Genomic DNA, 13059 nt, shown 5'->3' with positions numbered 1-13059 from the left:
TTTGAAAGGTTTCAGAAGCTTGGTAGCCTCCTCCTCCCCCTCTCTCAAGTTATTATTATTATATTCCTTTTACATGTCTGTCCCATTGGATAGTGCCAAACCTGGAGTCAGTAAGAGCTGAGTTCAAATGTGACCTGAGACACTAATTGTGAGATCCTGGGGAAGAAGTCAGTTAGTATCTATTTGCCTCAGTTTCTTCATCTGTAAAATGGGGATGATAATAACACCTACCTCCCAGGTTGTTGTGAGGATCAAATGAGATAATAATTGTAAAGCAGTTAGCACAGTGCCTGGCACCTAGTAAGTGATTTGTGTATGTGTGTGTGTGTGTGTGTGTGTGTGTATGTGTGTGTGTATGTGTGTATGTGTGTATATATATGTGTGTGTGTATATATGTATATGTATGTTATATATACATACACATATAATTATGGTGATGATGATGATGATGATGATGATGATGATGATGATGATGATGTCTGATTACTTGTACCCTGTCAACTGAATTGGATTTCCCAGAATACAGACCATACCACTAAAATGAAATGACACCTGAAGGAAAAGTGTGTGTGTGTGTGTGTGTGTGTGTGTGTGTGTGTGTGTGTGAATATAGGTGTGTATAAGCATACCATGTTGGATCCTTTACTGGTACAGATGGTGGCCCCTTCAGTCTTTCTTTGGTGTAGGCTTTATCCAACTTTACCTCGGCCATAGGAGATCTACACAACACATTACAGCCCTTCCTCTTAATACAGTTTTCTCAATTTCTCATAGATACCGGTGAAGCATTTAGGCTGGCCATCTATTGTGTAACTTTGCACTCTCATTACATATCATTCACACATACATACACATATATGTATATATGCATACATATGTGTACATGAAGAGAAAGAGAGGGAAGGTGAGAGAGAAATAAAGAGAGAAAGAGAAGGACAATGACAGCAAGATGGAGTTAGTGTATATCTATATAGTACGTATATAGTTATATATTCACCTATATAACTATGGGTAAAGAGAACAAGAGAGACTGAAAAAAATAGCCCCCCTTTATCTGTATCTAATAGCACTTTATAGTTTGCATAGTACTTTCTTCACATCTCTGGGAGGTAATATGTGCCATGGTAATATCCTAGTTTTACAAATGAGAAAACTGAGGCTCAAGAAGTTTCTTTACCCAAGATCACAGAGCAGGTGAATAGCAGAGCAACAAATTTAAACTTAGGGTTATGAGTTTGTTGGCACTGGTTCTGGTGAAGAAAAAGGCAGATTTGGGGAGCAAATAGCCAAAAGTTAAGAATATTATGTCTGAGAATGAGGTTTGAAAATGTGATGAAAATCTAGGAATGGCAAACTCTTGGCAAGGGGTAGAGTGACCTAACAAGGGATGTTGAAAAAGTCTTTTCTCCATCTTTAACAAATCTAATGAAAAGAGCTTTAAACAAAAAAAGTAGGAGGAAGGAAAAAACTTTGTGTGTGTGTGTGTGTGTGTGTGTGTGTGTGTGTGTGTGTGTGTGTACACTCCAAGTTAGAGACCATAGAGAACAGTTACACAATAAGAAGAAAAATAACAGGAGAGATGTTCAGAAATTCATAGGAGATAAAATTTTAAAAAGGAACCAGTCAGAAAATCAATGGTCAACGATTTCTCCATGCATATGTATGAAGTATCAGTAACAAGGAAAGTAAATAAAGTATAGACCTTGATGCAAGGAGGAAAATTTGACAATCACACATAATCACTGAAATTTAGTTTGATGGACACATGGCTGGAAAATGACTTTGGGAATGGAGTTGTTTTGTATACTAAGGAGATGTGCTCCTATGAGAAAATCTAGGAAGCTTCATATTAACAGATCACACAAAGATTGGATGGATCCATACACACTGGAAGACAATGAGGAGCCAAAAAGATCTTGACAAGCAAAAACATTGATAAGGCTGAATTGGATAAGGTGAAATTAAATAAGGATAAATGTGAAGTCTTACACTTGGATTCAAAAAAGAAATCATCCTCACAGGAAGATTCAGATTTGCTTGTCTGAAAAAGATCTTGGGATTTTAGTGGATTGAAATTTCATTCAGTTCCATTCAGTAAACATTTATTAAGTGCTACTATGTGCTAGGCAATGTGTCAGGAATATCCGTGGTAGCCAGATAAGCTGGTGTGGTCTTGGGCTGCATTGTGAGAGGTTTGGCTTCCATGAGTAAGGTGATAGGCCATCAGAACTCTGCCCTAATCCATCCATATCTGGACTATCATGTTCAGTTCTTGGTGTCATACTTTAGGACATTGATCAACTAGAGAATGTCTGAGTAGGATGGGAAAGGCCGTAAGAGCATGTCATGTGAGGATCAATTGAGAGAAATGAAGCTCTTAAACCTAAAGAACATAAGATTCATGGTGGAGATGATGACTGTGCTCTAATATTTGGAGGACTATCATGTGAAAAAAGGAGATTATCTTGTTTTCTTTGACCCCAGAGGACAGATCCAAGAGTAGTGGCTGGACGTTTCTAAGATTTTTAGGCTTGATTTCAGGAAAAAAAAATCACTGCTGTTTGTGCTAATTTTGGCCTGAAATTTCAATCCGCTAAAATCCCAAGATCTTTTTCAGACAAGCAAATCTGAGCTTTCTGTCTAATCACAACTTTCCCCATATTGTACCTCTGAGGTTGATTTTTCTTTTAATCCAAGTGTAAGAGTTTACATTTATACTTATTGAATTTCACCTTATCCAATACAACCTCATCAGTGTTTTTGCTTGTCAAGAAAACAGAGGTTTTTCAACAGCCAGCACTGTATCATCCATACATAAAACCATTGGTTACAGCAAATGGAAAAATTTTGGATAAATTCACTTGCCTTGGCAGTATGCTTTACAGGAATGTATACATAGATGATGAAGTTGGTGCACTCGTTGCCAGAGCTAGCTCAGTGTTTGGGAGGCTCAGAAGGAAAGTGTGGGAGAGAAGTTGCATTAGATTGCCTACCAGACTGAAAGTTTACAGAGCCATTGTGCTGACCTCATTGTTGTATGCCTGTGAAACCTGGACAGTATACCAGCTCCATGCCAGAAAATTGAATTGCTTCTATTTGAATTGCCTTAGGAAGATTCAGAATATCACCTGGCAAGATAAGGTACCAGACACTGAGGTTCTTTCTTGAGCTGAACTGCCAAGCATTCAAACTGTACTGTAGAGACAACTCTGATGGCCTGGTGATGTAGCCTGAATGCCAAATGTACAGTTACCTAATGGACTGTTTTATGGAGAACTCACACAAGGCAAGTGTTCACATGGAGGTCAGAAGAAGCGATACAGGAACACTCTCAAGGTCTCTTTGAAGACCTTCAGTATTGATTGTGAGGCATGGGAGACACTGGCACAGGCCCACCCAGCATGGTATGCTCACATCAGAGAAGATGTAGTCTGTGAGCAAGACAGAATTGCAGTAGCTCAAAAGAAATGTGACATGCACAAATCTAGAAACATCTCTACTCCAAATGTTCAAATGGGTTATTTGTGCCTGACCTGTAGTAGAGCCTTCTGAGGTTGTATTGGTCTGATCAGCCACAGTCGAACACACTGTACCTTGTCCCCCAACGTCGTGACATCATTGAGTATTAAGGACAAACAACAACTATATGCCAGGCACTGTGCTGAATGTTGTACAGTTGATCTTCACAACAACCCTTGGAAGTAGGTGCTATTATGGTACCCAATTTACAGTTGAGGAAACTTAGGGCAGACAGAGGTGAAAGGGCATGCCAGAGTCACATAGCTAGGAAGTATCTGCAGCTGGATTTGAACTCGGGTCTTCCCAACTCCAGGTCAGGTGCTCTATCCATTGTGCTCCAGGAGGTTTTGGCTTCTCTTTGGAAACCTTAGGAGACAATTCTTTTGAGTATGGATTGGCTGCTATGATTCCTTCTGGCTCTTAAATTTTGTTGTTCTGAGAACATTTGAATGATCCGTGGAGGAAGAAGCAGTTGTGATATTGCCTTCGGAGTATACAAATGACCACATGGACAAAAGGAGGAAGTACATAAAGGGCTTGGGAAACATCTCCAGTTTGACACAGAGACGTAATATCCGAGTCGTGGAGAGCTTCACTTATTGGGACATCTGCTAGAGCTCTTTCTGCCAGAAAGAGAGCAGCCGATGCGTGCTTGGTTGGCTTCATGATAATTTCATCCTTCAAGAGATAGAGAGTCCAACAAGAGAAACTGCTCTTCTGGGCCTAAGTTTCACCTTAGCTTCAAAATATTCCAATGAATCTAGGTCTCAGTGATGTAACTATATATGCGCTTCAATGGTACAGATCACAAGCCATCCCTGCCTGACCATTCTAAACTACTCTTGTCCATATCTTCCAAAATGCACACCACAGGAAAGAACCAAGCATTTATTAATCACCTGCTGTATGGCCAAGCACTGTGCTAAGCACTTTACAAATATGATCACGTTTGGTCCTCAAACCATCCCTGCCTGGGAAGTGGGTATATTATCCACATTTTATAGTTGAGAAAGCTAAGACAAACAGAGGTTGACTTGCCCATAGCTAGAAAATGTCTGAGGTTAGATTTGAACTCAGGCCTTCCTGACTGCAGGCCCAGTGCTTTATCCATTTTGCTACCTAGCTGCCCAAGGTGAGACCTACTCCAGTGTGTTGGAGACCATCCTCACTTTCTCCTGATGTGATGAAAATGCCAGTGGTATACACAAGCTTTATGCCAGTTATCTCTAGCCTTATATCTTTCATATATTCTCATAGTTTCTTTTTGTTTGATTAGTTTTTAATAAGATCTTAGGTTTTTGTTTTTGTTTTCATTTTTTCCAGTGTCTAAAGTAATTTGTCATCCTTCACATATTTCATAAGTTGTCTCTAATGTAGACTTGGTTTAATCCAATTGTTTTCTCATCTTCTTTCTCTTAAGTGTTATTTCCACCTCCCCTCTAAGCACATCTGGGTCTGTGATGTTGCAGTATAACTATGGTAGCTCCATTATCCTTTCTGATAAAACAGTTTATTTTAAAAATAGTTGCAGATTTTTAATATTTTGCTTCCTTTTGTTGTTTCCTTTCCATCTTCAACTATAAGTGACCTCATGGTGACTTTGCTTAGTTGGGACTTTTGCCATGCTTTTTAAAAAATGATTTTACTATGTACTGCTCTTTTTGTTTTTAAGGTGATACTGCTCATAGTATTCCATTGTCTTCCATTTTACAAATCAGTTTACAAATGAATTTATGTTCCAAACTGGTCTTTCCCTGGCAACTGTGTCTCTTCACTTGGCAAGTAAGTCAAAATGTTTCCTAAATAAGGTTGTTTTTAGGTGCTTTATATGTCAGTTGATATATATCGGTTAAACTTCTGTACGACGTTATTGTAGTCTATGTCTAAGTCACTTCTTCCATTCCTATCCATTTTTTGTCATGAATACCTTGTTTAAATAGGTCATTATGGGGTTGCTTTAATTGAATGTCATATCATTTTTCTCATTTTTATTCTTTCTCCTAGAGGTGTTCTTGTTTTGTCCTTTGTGATTTGACTGTTCACAGACAGCTGGTTCAGGAGTAACTCCAACTTCAGTAATAAGTTGTTTCCTAGCTGTTAAAGTATCATCAATTTCATTTTTTTCATGACATTATTCAGTGCCCAATTCTTTTCAGTTCTTCTCTCAAGAAAACATTAATGAAATATCAGCAGTCTACAAGTCTTTAACCTCTCAAATTTCTGATTCATGATTTCTAATATATTTCTCAGCACCTTTACCTCTTCTTGTTTTTGTATTGAGATCACTGAGCATCAGCATATAAGTTGCCTTGATGTGAAGGATCTTACTGAGTTGTTCACAGATATTCTCTGTCTCTGTCTTCTGCAACAGATATTATTGCATAATACAGTTACTTTCATTTGGTACATACTTGCCAGGAGACATACAAGTGGACCAAAGGTACCATAAAGTGATGTTTTTCTTGTTGCTTCTAGGTGCACAGTAATACCAACTCCTTTAATTACCTGTGAGCCATTCATGATTCCATGTAGTTTCAACTTCCTTCTCTTTTTTGATTTTGTTTATAGCAAAACTGATATGATTCAGTTCCTCTAGGAGCATATCTATTCTTTGATCACTGAATAAGAATGTCACATACCAATAAGTAAGTTAGAATTTACATGAAATCTAAAGATTCCATGATTCTTGGAGCCCTTTGGACCCCTTTTTGCCACTCTGCCACCATCAAACACAAAGGTAAAATGGTTCTACCCATACCTGATATATATTTTATAATTTTCCTTGTTTCATGAGTTGTTATAGCCAAAGAATTCATCAGCAAATGGCCAGCCTACTGGTGATAAATCTTTCCAGTATGGCAGAATTTATCAGAGCCTGTGCTTTGCTGGCATATCTTTCAAGAATTTAGGGACGCCTCCATGCCATGATGAGGCTTCAGAGTAAGACTTTGTGGAGAATCCCCACCTACAAGGAAAAGAAGGTTCCTGATGTAGAAGTAATTAGAACCTTGAGGGGGAAGAGGGGAAATGACTACTCTATCTTAGGATTTGTGGTATAGGAGAAGACAACCAACCATAGTATTATAAGCATCCTAGATTTGGAAAAGGCTTATTTTAAAGGGTACAAAGAAAGGATGAATATGATTCTTCGCCTACATTTCTATAGAAGAAGAGACACTGTAAAGAGTGAAATTCAAAGACACGAAGAGAAACACTTTCCACGAGGAAGAACAAGGAGAGTTGTCCAAAGAGCCCAAAGCGTATGCATAGGGAATGCTTGACTAACTTTTATTTTTAAAATATTTGTACAAAATATAGAAACAAAAATAGATAAAGGAGGATGAATACAAAAGCATACATTTTCCTATAAGAATGCCAGTAAGAGCTGAAACTGGTGAAGAAGTGAAAGACAACAAAAAAAGGGGATTTAAAAACAACACATGGGAGAAGAGGAGGTGCAGTAGATAGAATGCCCAGGCCTGGAGTCAGGAAAACCTAAATTCAAATCCGACCTCAGACATTTACTAGCTGTGTGACCCTCGGCATGTCACTTAACCTGTGTTTGCCTCAGTTTCCTCATGTGTGAAGTGGGAATGGTAATAGCAGCTACCTCCCAGGGTTGTTGTGCAGATCAAATTAAATTATAATAGTAAAGGACTTAGCACTCTGCCTGGTACATAAAAGATGCTCTGTAAGTGTTAGTTATTGTTGTTATTGTTGTTGTTATTAAAAGAATGCTAGAAGCAGTATTTGTGGTCAGTGGGATGATAACAAATAACACAAGGAAAGAGATGGCCATAATAACAGGTAGTATAGTAACTCAAGTTTATTTTGTGCCTGTTTTCTCTAAGGAGAATGATCTTTAGACCAGAAATACCCTCAGATGCTCAAAAATATCTGCAGTCTCTTCAGTTTGGAAGGCCTCTCCAGTGATACAGAGTCCGACCCATCCTTGTCTGCCAACCTTGGTGACTCTTGTCTGGGTCCTCACATCAGTTTTCCACCAGGGCCCACCCAACATGATAGTGACCTTCCTCACTCCCTCCTGACGCAATGAGAGTCCTAGTGGTACACTCTGTCCACCTACCCCTGCCACATGAAAAGCCCCTCTTCTCTTCAGTTACACGGTCCCTAGATGACATTGTTTGTTTGTTCTTTTTGAAAATCCTCATCGTTTGCATATGTTCTTGCCCACTTATGCCCCCAAACACATGTTTGTCTGTTGCCCTAGGGGTGATATTTGTTTGGAAATAATGGAAGAAAGTAGATCCTGGGAAGTTGAAAGCCAAGATAAGTAAGGGAATAGGAAGAGAGTATCTGGGGGCCTCTGATGAGATGAAGTCACTGTCTATATGACAAAGTTTTCAAGCAATGGAAGGAAGAGATGGGAGGTCTGTGCTCGTCCTATGAGAGCCTGCCCCAGGGCCTTGGTAGCTTTTGTTAAAAGTCATATATGGGTTAAGAGTTGGGAGTATCCAGATGGTAGTAGGGGGTCAAAGCAATTAACAATTAGGAAGAGCAGCCTACTCAGGGCTTAGAGCCTGGATTTTAAATACTAAATAAGATGCAATACAATTTAATTCAAGAAACATTTGTTAAGTACCTCATACTCTCATGTAGCTTACAGTGTGGTATAGGGGTAAGAAATAGATGCATATACATGTGTACCCACTTACCTGTCCTCTATCTCTATCATCTATCTGTCTGTCTGACTGTCAATATATCTATTTAGGCCTGAAGTCAAGAAGGCCTGAGTTTGAATCTAACTTCAGATACTATCTGTGTGACTTTGGGCAAGTCAATTAACCTCTGTTGGCCTCAGCTTCCTTAACTACAAAATGGAAATAATACCTCAAAGTGGTATTGTGAAGATCAAATGAGATAATATTTGCAAAATGCTTAGCATGGTGCCTGGAATATAGTAAGTACTATATAAATGCTTATTCCTTTCCCTTCCCCCTTCTCTCTCTCTTTCTCTCTCTCTCTCTCTCTGTCTCTCTCTCCCTCTCCCCCCTTCCTTCTTCCCTCCCTCCCTCCCTTCCTTCCTCCCTCCCTTCCTTCCTTCCTCCCTCCCTTCCTTCCTTCCTCCCTCCCTTCCTTCCATCCTTCCTTCCTTCCTTCCTTCCTTCCTTCCTTCCTTCCTTCCTTCCTTCCTTTTTTCCTTCCTTCCTTCCTTCCATCCTCTTTCCTTCCTTCCTTCTCATGGTATCTAATATTACCTGATAGCCCTTCAGAGAGCTGCAAACCCTAGGGAAGGGGAGGGGGAAATTAAAGCAGCTTGAACACAGATTTTGGGAGACTTGGTTTTCTTTTCAGCCCCATAAATTTTTATTAAGTCCTTTCTTCATCCTCTGCACTGTGTTTCTGCCTTTTCTAGGGTGGGAGATGCAGAGCAGTCCTGGATGGAAGGTAGGGAAGACAGAACATCTACCTAGATGAATAAATATGTCATTTGGAAGGCACAGAGAAGACTTAACAACTGGGGTAGTCAGGAAAGTCCTCCAATAGAAATTGGAATTTGTGCTGAGTCTTGAAGGGAACTAGGAACCATGAGGCCTCGGAGATGAGGAAGAGGAGGCTTTCAGGCATGGAGGGGGTGGGGGCAGCCTGTACAAAGATCTGGAAGTGGGAGATTGAATGTCTTATACAGGGAACGACCAGGAGGCCAGTTTGACTAGAATGTGAAATCAGTCTAAAAGATAATTTAGGGGAGGCAGAGCCAAGATGGCAGAGTGAAAGCAGTGACTTGCTTGAGCTGTCCCCCAAACCCCTCCAAATACCTATAAAAAATGGTTTTAAATAAATTCTAAAGCAGAAGAACCCACAAAAAGACAGAGTGAAGCAAATTTCCAGCCCAAGACAACCTGGATGGTTGACCAGAAAGGTATATCGCGCTGGGTAGGGAGAGGAGCACCGTGTGGCATGGGCAGGCAGGCTGCAGTGAACCTGGAGCAGGCCTCAGAGGACTGAATCTCGGGCAGCTGTGGCGGCTTCCAGACCTCTCAACCCACAAACACCAAAGACAACTTAGAAGGTCAGTGGGAAAAGTCTGTTTTTGCAGTGAGAGAGGAGCTCGGTCAGAGCCAGCTCCAGAGCACAGAGTACAGAGCACAGGCACCAGGGTGGTGGCTGAGTTCTGAGCTTCCGGCCCACAGACTGAGGGGGGAATCCAGTGGCTGATCAGAGGGGGATTGCAGGGATCTCTTTGCCAGTGCTGAGGCAGGAATCTCTTGGATCTGGGTCACAGTTCTGGGCGGTGGTCCTGGGGCAAGGAGTAGTGCTGGAGTGGTGGAGCTTGTAGTGGCAGTGAAGAGGAAACCTTCTTCACAGTTCCAGGACAGACAGGAGTGCTTATGGTCACTAATAGACCAGAGCACAGGCCAGGAAAGGAGTAAACACTTCACCCCTTATCATACCACCTTGCAAGAATTGAAAATTTACAGGTCCCTACAAGTATCTCTGAAAACAGCTGTATAAACCCCCAAAGCTTGGGACAGTACATTGTCCACATTGGAAGCAGACTCTTACCTTAACAAAGAGTTTAAAACTCAAGTAATTGGCTGGGATCATGAGCAAGCAGTACAAAAAGAGTCAGACTATATTATCTTACTTTGGTGAAAAAGAAGATCAAAACATACAACCAGAAGAAGACAACAAAGTCAAAGCTCCTACATTCAAAGCCTCCAAGAAAAATATGAATTGGTTCCAGGCCTTGGAAGAGCTCAAAAAGGATTTTGAGAAGCAAGTAAGAGAAATAGAGGAGAAACTGGGAAGAGAAATGAGAGTGATGCAAGAAAATCATGAAAAACAAGTCAACAGCTTGCTAAAGGAGACCCAAAAAAATACTGAAGAAAATAACACCTTAAAAAATAGCCTAACCCAAATGGCAAAAGAGGTCCAAAAAGCCAATGAGGAGAAGAATGCCCTAAAAAGCAAAATTGGCCAAATGGAAAAGGAAGTCCAAAAGATTACTGAAGAAAATACTTCCTTAAAAATTAGAATAGAGCAATTGGAAGCTAGTGACTTTATGAGTAAAACAAATCCAAAAGAATGAAAAATTAGAAAACAATGTGAAATATCTCATTGGAAAAACAATTGACCTGGAAAATAGATCCAGGAGAGAGAATTTAAAAATTATTGGACTATCTGAAAGCCATGATCAAAAAAAGAGCCTAGACATCATCTTTCAAGAAATTATCAAGGAAAACTGCCCTGATATTTTAGAACCAGAGGGCAAAATAGAAATTGAAAGAATCCACAGATCTCCTCCTGAAAGAGATCCCCAAAGGAAAACTCCTAGGAATATTGTAGCCAAATTCCAGAGTTCCCAGGTCAAGGAGAAAATATTACAAGCTGCCAGAAAGAAACAATTCAAGTATTGTGGAAACACAATCAGGATAACACAAGATTTAGCAGCTTCTACATTAAAGGACCACAGGGCATGGAATATAATATTCCAGAGGGCAAAGGAGATAGGATTACAACCAAGAATCACCTACCCAGCAAAACTGAGTATAATCCTTCAGGGGAAAAAATGGTCATTCAGTGAAATAGAGGACTTTCAAGCATTCTTGATGAAAAGACCAGAGCTGAATAGAAAATTTGACTTTCAAATACAAGACTCAAGTGGAACATGAAGAGGTAAACAGGAAAGAGAAATCATAAGAGACTTATTAAGGTTGAACTGTTTACATTCCTGCATGGAAAGATGATATTTATAACTCATGAGACCTTTGTCAGTATTAGGGTATGAGGGGAAAAAATTATATGTAGTATATAGATAGATAGATAGTAGGTATAGATAGAGGGCACAGGGTGAGTTGAAGATTAAGGGGTCATATCTGGAGAATAAAATTAAGGGATGAGAGAGATTATACTAGCAGAAGAAGAAAGGGAGAGGTAGAACAGGGTAAATTATCTCAAAAAAAAAACAGAAAAGAAAAGGCTCTTACAGTGGAGGGGAAATGGGGGAAGGTGAGAGGGAATGAGTGAATCTTATTCTCATAGGATTTGGCTTAAGGAGGGAATAACATACACATTCAATTGGGTATGGAAATCTGTCTTACCCTACAGGAAAATAGGGGGAGAAGGGGACAAGAGAGCAGGGGGATGATAGAGAGGAGCAGATTGGGAAAGGGGTAATCAGAAGCAAATACTTCTGAGGAGGGACAGGGTCAAAAGAAAGAATAGAATAAATGGGAGGGCAGGATAGGATTAAGGGAAATAGAGTTAGTTTTTCACAACATGTCTACTATGGAAGTGTTTTGCATAACTGCACATGTATAACCTATATTGAGTTGCTTGCCTTTTCAATGAGGGTGGGTGGGGAGGGAGGAAGGGAGAAAATTTGGAACCAAAGTTTTAAAAAACATGTTTAAAAAAAAGTTTTCACATGCAACTGGGAAATAAGAAATACAGGAAATGGGTACAGAAGTCTATCCTGCCCTACAGGAAAATAGAAGGGGAAGGGATAAGAGAAGAGGGGGAGAGATAGAAGAGGGCAGACTAGGGGAAGGGTATTCAGAATGCATGCCATCTTGGGGTGGGGGAGGGGAAGATGGGGTGAAAATTTGAAACTCAAAATCTTGTGGAAGTAAATGTTGAAAACTAAAAATAAATAAATTTATGTTGAAGAAAAAAAAGATAATCTAGGAACAGATTCTGAAAGACTGAGGCATTTGTGTATTATCCTAGAGATAATAGAGAGCCATTGGATGCCCAAGTTAAACATTTATACTTTTTTTGAGTGGGGAGCCCCCGAAGATTTTTGAGGAAAAGAGTGACATAACCGTATAGCTTATACATACCTTTTCTTGGCATGCCTGCAAGAGAACCAGTCTGGGACATAAAAGGGCTTCCCTGATCCTGCCAGCCAGGAGCGGTCTCTTCTGACTCACCTCCCATTGCATTTTGCCCGGATCCCTCCTTTGCCTTTATCTCACTAACCTTCATATCAGAGTTATTTATGTATATGTTCTCCCCCCTCTCCCACTCTCAATTAGGTTGAAAGCTCCTTGTGGATAGGATCTGTGTTATATCTTTCCATGTACACTTTGGCATTAATAAAATAATCTTTTTTCTCTATACTTAGGAAATAGAAATTCTATTTCCAAGGCTGCCTGTCTCCTAGGGAAAACCTTTGGGGAAAACAGGGTCTCTGAGATTCTATGAGGCCAGGTGCTCTAGTAGAGAAAACGTTGGATCTGGAATTAGGAAGACCTGGGTTCAAAACTAGCCTGTGCACTTGCTGGCCTTGTGACCATGGGCAGGTCACCTACCCTCACCAAGGCCTAATTTCTCCATATGTTAAATAGTGATCATAATACCTCTTGTGCCTGTCCCACAAGGTCATTGGGGGTTCAAATGAAATCATATATGTGAAGCACTTTGCCAAATTTAGGAGATTATAAAAATATTGGTCATTATTATTGCATCTCATAAGTCCAGAGAGAGCATGATTTCAAGGTGGGGAAGCTGAAATCATTTCAGCTTCTCCATCCTAGAGATATCAGTGGTATCCTTACTGCCACACTAATCTTT

At 40.1% G+C, this 13059-nt stretch overlaps 1 protein-coding gene across 3 annotated transcripts in view; it reads left to right on the top strand.

Annotated features, from left to right (window-relative positions):
• Positions 1-13059, top strand: part of TSNARE1 (t-SNARE domain containing 1) — a 287962-nt gene that overhangs the window by 202549 nt on the left and 72354 nt on the right. The window lies entirely within an intron of this gene.

Source organism: Phascolarctos cinereus, unplaced genomic scaffold, assembly GCF_003287225.1.
Source record: "Phascolarctos cinereus isolate Bilbo 61053 unplaced genomic scaffold, phaCin_HiC Scaffold_4;HRSCAF=312, whole genome shotgun sequence".
NCBI classification, from domain to species: Eukaryota; Metazoa; Chordata; class Mammalia; order Diprotodontia; family Phascolarctidae; genus Phascolarctos; species Phascolarctos cinereus.
The sequence above is the reverse complement of the archived record's forward strand: the minus strand, read 5'-3'. Positions and strand labels throughout refer to the sequence as shown.